The 14,151-nt window shown below is 34.1% G+C and overlaps 1 non-coding gene across 1 annotated transcript; it reads left to right on the top strand.

Annotated features, from left to right (window-relative positions):
* The first annotated feature begins 8,537 nt into the window (after window positions 1-8,537).
* Window positions 8,538-8,644, top strand: LOC127077476 (small nucleolar RNA R71). The gene has a single exon (XR_007787281.1). It is a non-coding gene; the product is annotated as a small nucleolar RNA R71 (small nucleolar RNA).
* The last annotated feature ends 5,507 nt before the right edge of the window (window positions 8,645-14,151 follow it).

The following is a 14,151-nucleotide window of genomic DNA, read 5'->3' as shown; positions in this document are numbered from 1 at the left end:
GGCAGTTCTCTATAAACCGCCGTGCAAACCGCCTTAATGTAGTTATGTTTAAAACGTCGGTTCTTTGGTTGTAAATATTGGCAATTGGAACCGCCATAAGTTTCAATATTTACTTGAGAAATTAATCGAATATTCTGGCAGTTTGATCCGCCACAAATTTCAGCGTTTTTAAAAGAAATATAAAATATATATATATATATATATATATATATATATATATATATATATATCATATTCATATTCTAGTAATAATTTAATAAGTTAAAAAAATCATTTTTAATCATTTATTCAACCTACACCACTAATTAATTCTAACATACATAATAATATATAATCATTCGATTTAGAAAAAAATAAATTCTAATAGTTTTAATCACTTAGATATCTATTTTCTTATCATTCTAATAGTCACAAAACACTTATTAATATGCGTTTGTACCTCAACATATAAACCATGGAAGATTAATATATAGATTCTTATTGAAAATTTCAAAGACTTACAAAAAAAAAAAACTTTTTGGTATCAATCAAATAGAGAAGTCTAATGCATTAAAAGCCAAAATCATCCTAATGGACTAACCCCTGAATTAAAGATGGTACTAGTCCAGGTGTTTAGGACAAAACATCTAACCTCAATCGAACATAAGAAGGATTTATAGCCAAGCCAAGCTACTATTATCTGCAAAAATCAGTGCATTCTTTTCTTGATGTTTATAAATACACTAAGAGTTATGAGCTAAATACCTTTACTTCTTGTACTTTAAAGTGTTATATTGGTATCTCATCTCGGTAACACTTGCAAGGAAGTGTCCAAATCTTATTTCATGGTTATCTTGGTCAAATTGTCTAATGTCATGTCAAACTTTGAAGGAATTAGAATCATGTTTGTCGTTGCTAAAGAAATGACAGAAGTAGTTAAGCAGCCAAAGTTGATACTGCACTTGATGAGACAAAAGTGTGGCACTTGAGAAGATCCATATTACTTGAATCATAAATATCTTTTAATAAAAGTCATAAATATCTGAGTGCAAGATTTGAAAAGAAAAAAAGAAGCCAGGAGGAATGCATATGAATGATGAATAGTTACAAATTGCCAAAACCCACCTTCACATGAAGTGAAATGCCAAACTGATCCAAACAACTTATAACTTGTCCCTCTTTAATTATATATCACACTGTAGAATTTAAAATGGAAAACATGAGCATAGTTTGAGCAAAAATACGATAAACTTGACATACATTTTAAGGATAAATCGTAAAATTACCAAGTAAAAATATATATAGGTCATAATAACCTAACTTATTTACTCATCTTCAATAACATCCGTTCTTAATCCATTTCCCCTTTCCTACAAGGAACACAGATTCTTTGCATATGGGGACTAATTCACAATGAAGGGGTCTAGGGTGGATATTACTAGTCTAATGTTAGCCCATTATTTTGAGATTAAATATAGTGATTTTAAGATAAAATAGTCTAAAGAATATTTCTTAGGAATTTTATTGCTTAAGACTTCATGAAATTTGAGCTTCTTTTGGTATTTGCGAGTATGTTTTTAGTGTATGTGTCACTATAACAGCGTCCACGCCGCTCCCATTTTGGGGTTGTCCACACCGCGCCGCTTTCCGAGATTAACAACATAGGTTCTTGTTACTCATACACATACCTTCATGGCACCATTAGTTACAATAACACTTAGATATTAAAGTAAGGAATGTACAAGTACCACACAAAGCAACAACAACAATCTCATCCATTTAGTTTCATGTCAGCAATTTATTTCCATCCTACAACATCCAAAAAACCATAAAGTTATCATTTATCTTTGTCCTATTACAGTTTCATTTGACTAAGAACTAGTTATGGCAGCACATAAGAACAAAAAAAACTATACAATTAAAGGAATAAGTTAACTTGGAACTTGACATTCTGTTTCATGTCAGCAATTTATTTCCATCCTACAATGTCAAAAAACCACAAAATTAACATCTATCTATGTTCTATTACAATTTTATTTTATCAAATATTAGTTATGGCAGCACATAAGAACAAAAAAACTATAAAAATTTAAAGGAATAAGTGAACCTGGAACTTAACATTCTATCTCATGCCTGTAATTTATTCATTTAAAAGTAAATATCTAGTTCATCTTCATCTATTATTTAGAATTACAAAATAAATAAAAAATCAAGTCATACATCAAAATTGTAAGGACTCATAAAAATATTGTAAATAAAAATTTATAATAGGAATATTAATGTGAAACAATGGACAAATTTCAACAAATATAAACCTCATCTTGAGAAAAGTTTCATGAGAGTTGGATTAGAGCCATAGTCAAGTTTTAGCGATACATCTAGGGTTTGAGAATCGTGTGCTTGATGGTTTAGGGTGATGTTTCAATAGGGTTTGAGAATCGTGTGATTGGGGTTAAGGGTAATATTTTGATAGGGTTTGACAGAATTAGTGGCGGCACCGACTGAGTTTTATGGAAAATGAAGGGTTGGAGATGAATGGGAGGAATCAACACTCATGAAGGGTTGGAGATGAATGGTAAAAATCTACGGCAATAAACTGTTTGAGATGAATGGGAAGAATTGACATAACTTAAGGATTCGAGACAAGGAGGAATTGGTGCAACATAAGGGTTGCAGATGAATAGAACGAATCCACGCAGTTTAAGGGTTTCATTATTATTATAATAATTATTTTTTTTGTTAAAATCATTTAGACTTTTTGAGTGTAAAAAAATTATAAAATAAAAAATTAAGAAAATAAGATAAATTAACTTTAAAAGTTAAAATATAAAAGTGAGGAAACATTCAATGTCAAGTCAGCCAAAGTTGGAAAACAAAACAGTATATAGTGCCAAACAGAAATAGTGTATATGTTATATAATATTGTTAATAGTGGCAATTAAAACTCCCGTAAATGACTGATAATAGTGACGCTTTATAACACCGCCACAATGAATAATTAATAACGTCAGTTAGTGAAACCGCCTTAATATAACCGCCATAATTTCCCATATTTTTTGTACTGTCATAAAATGTACCTATTTAAAAAAAGACAAAAGACAAAGCCATGAGCTTTGTATTAGGCCCTTGAGCCACTAAATTGGTAAATGAACATCAAACATTATCCTAAACACCAAATTCTCATTTTTCAACTTGTTAACTTGTCCTTGATCAAACTCTTTGTTTATGACAAAATAATGCATGATATAAAAACAACCTTCAAGACCAAAGGTTGACTTTGAACATGACTTTGGCTTTATTCATAAGGAATTTCATGCATGAAAGACCAATAAATTATGTAAAAATGCATGGATAAGACATAATAACCTCTTGTATCAAATGAAAGTTAAATGCTAATAACTAGATTATATAAAAAAGGAGGAGAAATTTTGGGGTATGACACTACGTATATGCTTGTGATTTATAAAACTTTGCTCCACAAAAAAGTATTAGAGGAAAAATATCAACTCGTACCTAAACTCGCGTGGTGTTGGATATTTTATTTTCAGGCGACCGGTGTTAGACGTTGATATATTTGTTGGAGTGGGTGCTTCCGATTTTGTACCTCGGCCCCTAAGTCTTTTACGGATTCATGTATGGTTGTTTCACTCAAGAGCGTGTTATGTTAAGACGCATGCATTATCTTGATGGGATGTCGAGGTAACAGTGCAAGGTTGTGCTCGGAATATGCTTCACATTGAGGAAATGTTAGTATAGTTTGGCGTATCCATGTGCAATATTGAAAATTAGTGCAACATGAATTTGGATCGGAGTAGTTACACTCCTCGTTGTACCTGTAAGTATTTTATGTAGGACCAGCTACACGCGGTTATGCCTTGATCACATTTATGTGGATAAGGTATAACGGGTTAATCGTGGTGGTGTTTCGAATTGTACTTACAAACAAGGGTCATGAAACTGGATAGATACGGCTATGTTTTGAATTGTGCTTCGTGTCATAAAGTATCTTATTCAATCGAAGGTAGATGATCCATGTCCATGCCTCGATTCGATAGCTCGGAACGGGGTGAACGTCTCCAGACTTCACGATTGGCTTCTCGCCTGCGGAAGTATAATTTAGATTTAGGGTCTTAATTGCCCAATAAGCTTTGTGTTCTAACTCTACATGGAGATGACGTGATTTACCATATACTAATTTAAAAGGTGTGGTCCCTATTGGGGTCTTGTAGGTTGTCCTATATGCTTACAGAGCTTCATTTAGTTTGGATGACCAGTCTTTTCTAGATATTCCGACAGTCTTTTCTAGAATTTGTTTGATCTCTCTATTCGAAACTTCGACTTATCCACTGGTTTGTGGATGATAAGGTGTTGCTACACGGTGTCGGACTCCATACTTCAGAAGAAGTTTTCCAAAGATATTTGATATGAAATAGGAGCCACCGTCACTAACTACTAGTTTTGGCACACCGAATCTAGGAAAGATTACGTTCTTGAACAGCTTAATCACTACTCGTGTGTCATTTGTCGGAGAAGCTACAACCTCGATCCATTTTGAAACGTAATCGACAGCTACGAGTATGTAGTTATTACAAAAAGAAGACGGGAATGGTCCCATGAAGTCAATCCCCTACACATCAAAGACTTCCACTTCTAAGATGCCTGTTTGTGGCATTTCGTCGCGTCTTGAAACGTTACCAGTGCGTTGGCACCGGTCGCAATTTATAACCTCATTATGGACATTTTTCCATAGAGTAGGCCAAAAGAGGCCAGATTGTAAGATCTTAGCACAAGTTTTTGAAGTGCTTGCGTGCCCACCATAGGGAGCGGAATGGCAATGAGAGATTATATCGTCTATTTCATCCTCAGAAACACATCGACAGAAAATACCATCGGCACCTCTCTTGAAAAGAAGAGGTTCATCCCAATAGTACTGTTTTATATCATGAAAGAATATCTTATTTTGTTGGTATGATAGGTCCGGTGGAAGTGCTCCAACAACTAGGTAGTTGATAAAGTCAGCATACCATGACAGAGTTATATTCGTATGAATTTCTTCCACGGATTCTTCTATTTCGGTATCATTTAAGGTTAGCTCAGACATGTCGCTTTCCATTTGGGTTATAAGTCGTTCGTAAGGGAAATCATCATTTATTGGAACTTTTTCAGGCTTATTCCCTTCGATTCGTGATAAGTGGTTTGCTACTACATTCTCAATACCTTTCTTATCTTTTATTTCTATGTCAAATTCTTGTAAGAGTAGGATCCATCTTAAGAGTCTTGGTTTGGCATCCTTCTTACTTAGCAAGTATCTAATAGCAGCGTGATCAGTATAGATAATGATTTTCGCTCCTACTAAGCAGGAATGGAATTTGTCTAAAGCGAACACAACGACTAGAAGTTCCTTTTCAGTGGTGGCGTAGTTCATTTGGGCAGGATCTAAGGTTCTACTTGCACAGTAGATCGTATGAAGTTTTTTATCCTTCCTTTGTCCTAGCACTGCGCCTACAACATAGTCACTCGTATCACACATGATTTCGAATGGTAATCTCCAGTCAGGTGGTTGCATGATAGGTGCGGTGATTAAAGATGTTTTTAATTGTTCAAACACTGTTAAACATTTCTCATCAAAGATAAAGTCAGCGTCTTTCATTAATAAACCAGTCAATGGTTTGGTAATTTTCGAGAAATCTTTGATAAAGCGTCGGTAGAAACCGGCGTGTCCTAAGAAGCTTCGTATTTCTCGTACGGTTTTCGGAGGTTGAAGATTTTCTATAATTTCGATATTAGCTTTGTCTACTTCAATTCCTTTATCAGATACTACGTGTCCTAATACGATTCCTTGTTGGACCATGAAATGGCATTTCTCCCAATTCAATACGAGATTCACCTTTACGCATCTTTCAAGTACCATTTCAAGGTTTGATAGACATCCTTCAAAGCTCTGCCCACAAACATAAAAATCGTCCATAAAGACTTCCATAATGTCGTTTATAAAGTCAACGAAGATTGACATCATGCATCTTTGGAGTGTTGCGGGAGCGTTGCATAGTCCAAGTGACATTCATCAATAAGCAAATGTACCATAAGGGCATGTGAAGGTTGTTTTCTCTTGGTCGTCAGAATGGATAGGAATTTAAAAGAATCCAGAATAACCGTCTAGATAGCAAAAGTGGGAATGCGTAGCCAATCGTTCAAGCATTTGGTCAATGAAAGGCAGAGGAAAATGATCATTTCGAGTGGATTTGTTCAGTTTCCTATAGTCGATGCACATTCTACTTTCGGTCACAACTCTTTGTGCTATAGATTCGCCCTTCTCGTTCTTAACAACTGTAACACCCTCTTTCTTGGATACTACATGAACGGGGCTAACCCATTAACTATCGGAGATCGGATATATGATTCTTGCATCTAATAACTTCTTTACTTCATCCTTGACTACAGTACTTAAGATTGGGTTGGTCCTTCTCTGGTGTTCTCTAGAGGTTTTACAATCTTCCTCTAGCATAATACGATGCATACAGATAGAAGGACTTATTCCTTTTAGATCAGCGATGTTGTAGCCTAACGCAATTGGATATTTTCTTAAGACATCTAGTAACTTTTCAGTTTCAATCTGTCCTAAGTCTGCGTTGACTATTACTGGTCTTTTGAGTTCAGTGTCTAGGAATTCGTATCTTAGGTTCTTGGGTAGTGTTTTTAATTTTAAGTCTGGTTTCTTTGGGCATGGCATGTGATTGGGTGTAAGTTCTAAGCATTCGCTTAGACTGTCATTTTGGTATGGTTCACGCCAATTATTATCTTCAAAGATTTGAGGGATTTGGATTTTCATTATATCAGAATATGTGGTTTCATGCATCTCCATCTCTCTTACGCACTCGTCTATGACATCAAGTAGATAATAAGTATCGTCTATAGCTGGTGCTTGTAAGAATTGTGACAAGATGAAATCAACTTTTTCTTCTCCAACTTCGAATGTTAGCTTACCTCTTTTCACGTCTATTATGGCTCCGGCGGTAGCTAAGAATGGCCTTCCCAATATAATAGGTGTAATGGCATCTTCTTTGATGTCCATGATTATGAAGTCGGTAGGAATGTAGAATTGTCCTACACGTACTGGGACATTCTCTAGTATACCAACAGGATATTTGATTGAGCGGTCAGCTAGTTGAATAGACATCTTGGTTGGTCTTAGTTCTCCCATGTTGAGCCTTTTACAGATGGATAAGGGCATTACACTAATGTTGGCTCCTAAGTCACATAGAGCTTTGTCTATGACGAACTTTCCAATGACACAGGGTATGGAGAAACTACCTGGGTCTTTTAGTTTGGGAGGCATGTTGTTTTGGATTATTGCGCTACACTCAGCAGTAAGTGTAACTGTTTCGTTATCCTCGATCTTTTTTTTATTGGATAGGATCTCTTTAAGAAACTTGGAATATGAGGGCATTTGTGTGATAGCTTATGTAAAGGGAATTGTAATATTCAGTTACTTCAGAAGTTCAACAAATTTCTTAAATTGCCCTGCAGTTTTAGAATTTGCGAGTCTTTGAGGATAAGGAATGGGTGGTTTATAAGGTGGTGGAGGAACATAAGGTTTTTCTTTCTCTTCGGCCTCTTGGGTATTATCTTTCTTCTCCTTCGATCCACTTACCTTCTCAGTTGTTGTTTTGTCAGGTTTTTGGTACATGGCAGGATTTTGAAGTCTTGGATCTACGGGTCCGTCTAGTTTTCTTCCACTTCTCAATATAACGGCATTTGCATGTCCTTTTGGATTAGGTTGTGCCTGTCCAGGAAATGTGCCAGCGGGAGCAGTAGTAGATGCTTGTTGTTGAGCCACTTGTGAAATCTGTGTTTCAAGCATTTTGTTGTGGATGGCTAAAGCATCTACTTTGCTCGTTAATTATTTAAGTTGCTCGCTAGTGTGTATGTTTTGGTTCAAGAAGTCTTTGTTCGTTTGAGCTTGGGTAGCTATGAAACTTTCCATCATTAGTTCAAGGTTGGACTTCCTAGGAATGTTATGAGCATTAATAGTTGGCTTTTGATATCCAGGTGGAGCAGCAGGTGCTTGGCCAGGTGCATACAAGACGTTGTTGTTCTTGTACGAAAAGTTAGGATGGTTTTTCCAACCTGGGTCGTAGGTATTCGAATAAGGGTTTCCTTGTGCATAATTTACTTGATCAGTGGGGACTCCTGCTAATATCTGACATTCTGGTGCAGTGTGTCCAGGAATTCCACATAACTCGCAGTTTGGAGTTACGGCAGTCACGGTGGCTGCGGGTGGTATGGTCAAGTTGTCTAACTTTTGAACACGGGCATCTACCTTTGCATGGACATGGTCAAGACTACTGATTTTGTACATTCCACCTTTTGTTTGGGACTTTTCTACTTGAGTTCTTTCACCTCCCTATTAGTAATGGTTTTGGGCCATGTTTTCAATGAGTTGATAGGTTTTACTGTATGGCTTGTCCATAAGTGCACCGCCCACGACAACGTCTACTATCAGTCTTGTGTTATATAGAAGCCCATTGTAAAATGTGTGAATGATCACCCAGTCTTCTAGACCGTGATGTGGACACATCCTCATCATGTCTTTGTATCTCTCACATGCGTCGTAGAGAGATTCTGCATCTTTTTGCCGAAATTCGTTGATTTGAGCTCTCAGCATAGCAGTTTTACTTGGGGGAAAATATCGAGCTAAGAAAACGTTCTTCAGTTCTTCCCATGTAGTGACTGAGTTGGATGGCAAGGATTGCAACCAAGCCCAAGCTTTGTCTCTTAGAGAAAAAGGAAAAAGGCGTAGTCTTATCGCATCTTGAGATACACCATTCGCCTTCGCAGTGTCTGCGTACTGCACAAACTTGGTCAAATGTTCATTAGGGTCGTCCATAGGATTTCCAGCAAATTGATGTTGTTGGACAGTTGATAACAATGAGGGTTTCAACTCGAAATCGTTTCGATTGACAGCAGGGGCAGCAATGTTGTTGTGAGGTTCTTGTTGGGACGGGGTGACGTAGAACTTAAGAGGACGATTTTGTGGTCCCACTGCAGCCATGGTTGGTTTTTCAACTGGTTCAGTAGTAGGAAAGAAGATATCGGGAATATTGTATCTTCGTTGGTACTCTAGTATTCAGCGTCTTAAATATAAGAAACGCTCTAATTCTGCGATTGATGGTACTAAGTTTTCGCCTTGTGAGCGAGTACTTGACATACAACCGAGAAATAAGGGAAAGGAAATTGGTTTTTACCTCAGTCTATATTGTACAACGAAAGAATCGCACTATTTGACTAAATCAGGTCCCCGACAACGGTGCCAAAAACTTGATACGTGGTCGTGACTGTATATAAAATATAGTCTATCGGATACTTGACTGCAAGTGCACAGTCTAGTCGTTTAATTTTAAAAGATATCGAATCCACAGGGACTGATGGTCAAACTAATGCTATTGATGTTACTATGTTTAGCTAAGGCGATAATTTTTAGAGGTTTGGTTGAATAAAAATTAAATCTAAAGAAAATTAAGTTTTTAAGAAAATATTAATGAAGGGATATCAGTATGTGACGCATTAATTGTCAGGGATTCGATAAATCGTCGGTGTATATTTTAATTACCAAATACCTTTCATAAGAAAATACTCATTTAAAATGCTTTATCTCACACTCTCGTGATTGTTGACTCAGACTATACTTTTAAGTCAGAATGTACGCTCTCGCGGTCCCATTTGAAGTTAAAAATACTTTTTGAAAATAAATAAGTTCTAATTGCTTTTAAAGTGCTCTCGCTGTTTTTAAAATCAATGTCTAGTTTTTACTATCCAGTTCGACCCTCACGCTCTCGCGATTGTCGGTTCTAACCTTAGTTAATTTCACACTCTCGTGGCAAAACCGTACTAAATAGCTTCTCACTCTCGTGACAAAGTTAATTAAATTCAAATTAAAAACCACATCCATAAAGATTATTTGAGAAAAGAAGTTTACACCGATTATTATTAAATCTCGTCTAATTAAATTGTGTACATACGGATACCGGTAGTTTAGCCGGACATGTTAAATAATACAAACACAGATGAACAGAAACAAATTAACAATAAAGCAAACATGAATATTCAATAATAAAGCAATAATAATAATAATTGAATAAAAATCTGAAACTTTAATTAATTGAATATGTTGAATCTTGAAGTACTTGAGCAGTCCTCCACAGGTCGGTAGGATGCTGCTTCTTCGAAACAAATGCTTAAACTAAATTAACTAAGTTGCAGTAGTTCCCCAATGTAGGAAACTACTACTTTTGGTTAAGTGAAGAACGAGAAGGGAAAGGAAAAATTAAAGCTCTGAACGGAACGATAAACAAATTGCAGTAAAAAAAAACAATGCTTGCTGAAGAAAAATAACGTGAAAACAAAATTACAGTGAAAAAATAAATGCAGAGAAATAGGATTCTGGAGAGATGGCTTGAGACAGGAGAATCAGAGAGACTGCATGTTTCCAACTTCCATTCTTTTATAGTACCCCCTTGTCTTCGTGCTTGAGAAAAATAAGGATGACTTGGTTGAGTGAGAGATTCACGGGAAAGTGGTTTAAGGAGCGAAAACTGAGGCGACGTGGATCACTTCTGTTTGAAACTCATTACGCTGACTTTGCATTCGTGACGGTCGTGATGGGCTTGTGGCGTTCGTCACAATCAAGGCGTGACGATCGTGACGGGGTGTGTGACGAGCGTCACATACACAAAATTCATATTTTTTGATTTTTCTGTTGTTTCTCTTCTGTTTCTTCTTCTTTTCCTTCTTTTAATATACTTTGCTCATTTAAGCATGGGAATTGAAATATCTGCAAAAATAACTCGAACACTTGCGAAATAATCAGAATATAAATGAAAACAGTACGATTTTTTAATGTAAATCAAGACAAATATACGATACATTTTCGTGTTATCAATAAGCTTTAAAAGTTTCAATTCGAGGAATAACGTAGCGGCAAAACTTAATTCTATATATTTCAACAAAGATTCAACTGAAGCTGCTTATCTTGCCGCTGGCTCCATTATAGAGGTTTTATTCAATATTTTTCTCTAAAATAGATAATAATGTGAATACTTAATTAATTGTCTGTTTTCAGTTTTTTATTTAATGTAATTGTCCTTGATCATGTTGATTTCCATGACTGTGTATTAAATTTCCTAGATCATTTACATTTTTGCACTCACATGAAGGAATTGATTGGAGGAAATGTTGCATCTCTTACTTTAATTAATTATAAGTACGTGTTTGTGTTTGTATGGCCTAGTAGGAGTTTGGTAGATTAATTTTCCTATAGGCATTTATATTTTCTATAGGACCGACATCTCTGAAAAAAGTGTGTCTTGTCAGTATCGGTATCCAAAACTGACACCCACATTTATGATAATGTTTAACTTATTCATTTTTTAAAATTATTATTGATGTCGACGTATGAGTGTTGGTATCTTATTTCCGATGTCAGTATTTCATAGCTTATACCATCTATGAATTATACCATCTATGGAGTGAGAAACTTCCAAAAAAAAATATTTAAAGATATGGAAATAGATAGCATTCACGTTTCCAATTGTACATAGAAAAATTATCGGAAAATTGTATTTGTTCCAAAAAATCAGAAAATGATCACAAACAGGAATTTACAAATAGAAACTGGTTTGTGATTATGAACTTCGTAATGTTTTCTCTGTAGTAAATATATATTTTTTCAATTCATCTCATGGATTGTTAGAATTTAGCACAGGAAGCAAAATATTTTGTTTTTGTGGACTCTCTCTCTATCCTCTTTGAATACTTGGTAAGGTGAGTTTATGTGTTGCAGTAAAGTTGTTTCCTTTTGGTGTGGTGGTTATGGTAGCAAATGCATCTCTTATTTTAAGTTAGCATTACTGTATATATTCAACCCTCGCTAAATTTTACACTTAATTTGATTATAATGAGTCTGGTTTTTGTTCATAGGAAAACTTCATGAGCCTAATTGAAGATCTTTTTACAAACAGGTTGCTAAAAGAGTAGCAAGCAAGGAATTGCATTCAGTTGCTGCTATTGTCAGGCCTCCAGGTCATCATGCAGAGCACAATGAAGCCATGGGATTTTGTCTGTTCAACAATGTGGCAATTGCTGCATCTTATCTCTTAGATGAAACTGTAAGTAATGTAACATCTACTATCAATTCTCTATTTACAGAGTTTTGAGCCTTTGATCAGTCAGTTAACTTAATTCCATTATTTATTTTTTTCCAGTTAATTCATTTAATGTTATATCATATTACTGTTGTGTAAATGACTTTAAAAGTTTTGTGCAAAATTATAAATTGTCAAATCCAAATTGTATTATTGACATATTTTTCTACTTTTTTTTTTGTAATTAGGTTAGATTAAAAAAATAATTATAAATTGGGAACAAGGTTGATTATTGTGAGTAATATTTAAGTTATTTCTATACAGCAATTTTTTATTGATACGTTGTCCGGTAGCCTTCATTAGCTTACACCATGGTAGTTTAGTTAATATAAGACTAGTTTGTTTTGATTTTTTTTAAAAATGATTTTTATAGTGTTATATATTTTAGTGTAAAAAATTTTATAAATTTTTTTTTTTATAAAAGTTTCAAATGAAAATTTTGTTTGAATAGTTATTCTTAAAATGTTATTTTAGGTATTTTATCATTTTATCGAAACTTTTTTTGGATATCAAAATTTTAAAAAATCACTTAATTTTGAAGCTATTTCAAATAGCTTTTTCTAAAAATCATTTTTGAGATATAATTTTTTAAAAAAATTGTGATTTTGACTATGTTTTGATCTTCAATAATGTATATTTATATTATACAATAAACAATTTCAATCTTTTAATTTATAAAAAGTAAATTTTAAAAAACTTATAATATTTTAAAAAACATTTTTGTAAGATCCATTTAAAAAATACAAAAAAAAATCAATTTTTTTAAAAAATTAAAATAAACTGGTCTATAGTAGGCTTAACCTATTCTTTTATTTATTTAATTTTTGGTCTAATGACACAGCATTATCATCTTTTCTCAACTATATATTCCAGCTATAGACAAATTTTATTTTTCTAAAGTTTATGTTAGAGTATGGTGATAGGATATTCTTGAAGTTGTGGAATTTTAGATAAAACCGAGAGAAAGATATTATTGATAATAATTTAATATTGATATGAAAGGAAATATCAATATTAGTTCCTATTATTGAGATATATAGACCCAATTCTAAATCAGTAACCAATAATGATAATAATAACTAATATAAAATTAGATATTTAAATATCCTCTAAATTAATATAAAAAAATTTATACGAGATTTTGTGATATTCTAACTCTCCCTTTCAAGTTGAGACTTAGTGATCTTTAAGCTTTACATATATATACCATTTAAAAGAAAAAACTACCAGATGAGGCGAACATTCCAAGATATATGATTCAGATAAATCTTCTGACCTTCAATCTTCTTCTAGCATCCGCAACAATAGCTCCAAAGAAATATTAACAGAAGTAAACATGTTCAACAAGAAAAAATTATTGAAAGATGTCACCTCATCAAATCAAACCATGTTTATATTGGGTCAACGCTCACTTCGGCTGCTGAAGCCTAAACTTGAAGGTATCACACCTTAACAAACAGAGGAGAGGTGTTAGGTCAGATCTCATTTTAGATACTAAAAATAAAACAATTGAGTTGAGTTAGAGCTCACTCTGACAGTTAAAACTCTAAATGAAATGGATTATGGTGACACAACTTCAACAACAATAACAATCAAATTTTATCTCATTAATTGAGGTTGACCATATGAATCAAATTATACCATAATGTTCTATCAAAGATCATGTTTATATCTAATTAGTTAATCTCGAGATCTTTTTTAATAGTTTCTTTTATAGTTTTTTTAGGCTTTCTTTTATCTCTGGTTGTTTGTCTCATCTCCATCTGATTTTCTCTCCATACAACAAAATTTGCATGTCTTCTCTCTACATGCTCAAGTCACCTAAATCTATTTTCCATCATCTTTGTTACTATAGGTGCTACCCTAACACTCTAAAATTGTCATTTTTAATCTAATCTTCTTTATTCATAAAGTTAAGAAATATGGTTGATCTAACTGAACTCTACAAAACCGGTTGATAGAGTGAGACTTA

The sequence above is a fragment of the Lathyrus oleraceus genome, chromosome 4 (genome assembly GCF_024323335.1).
Source record: "Lathyrus oleraceus cultivar Zhongwan6 chromosome 4, CAAS_Psat_ZW6_1.0, whole genome shotgun sequence".
In the NCBI taxonomy this organism is placed as follows: Eukaryota; Viridiplantae; Streptophyta; class Magnoliopsida; order Fabales; family Fabaceae; genus Lathyrus; species Lathyrus oleraceus.
The sequence above is the reverse complement of the archived record's forward strand: the minus strand, read 5'-3'. Positions and strand labels throughout refer to the sequence as shown.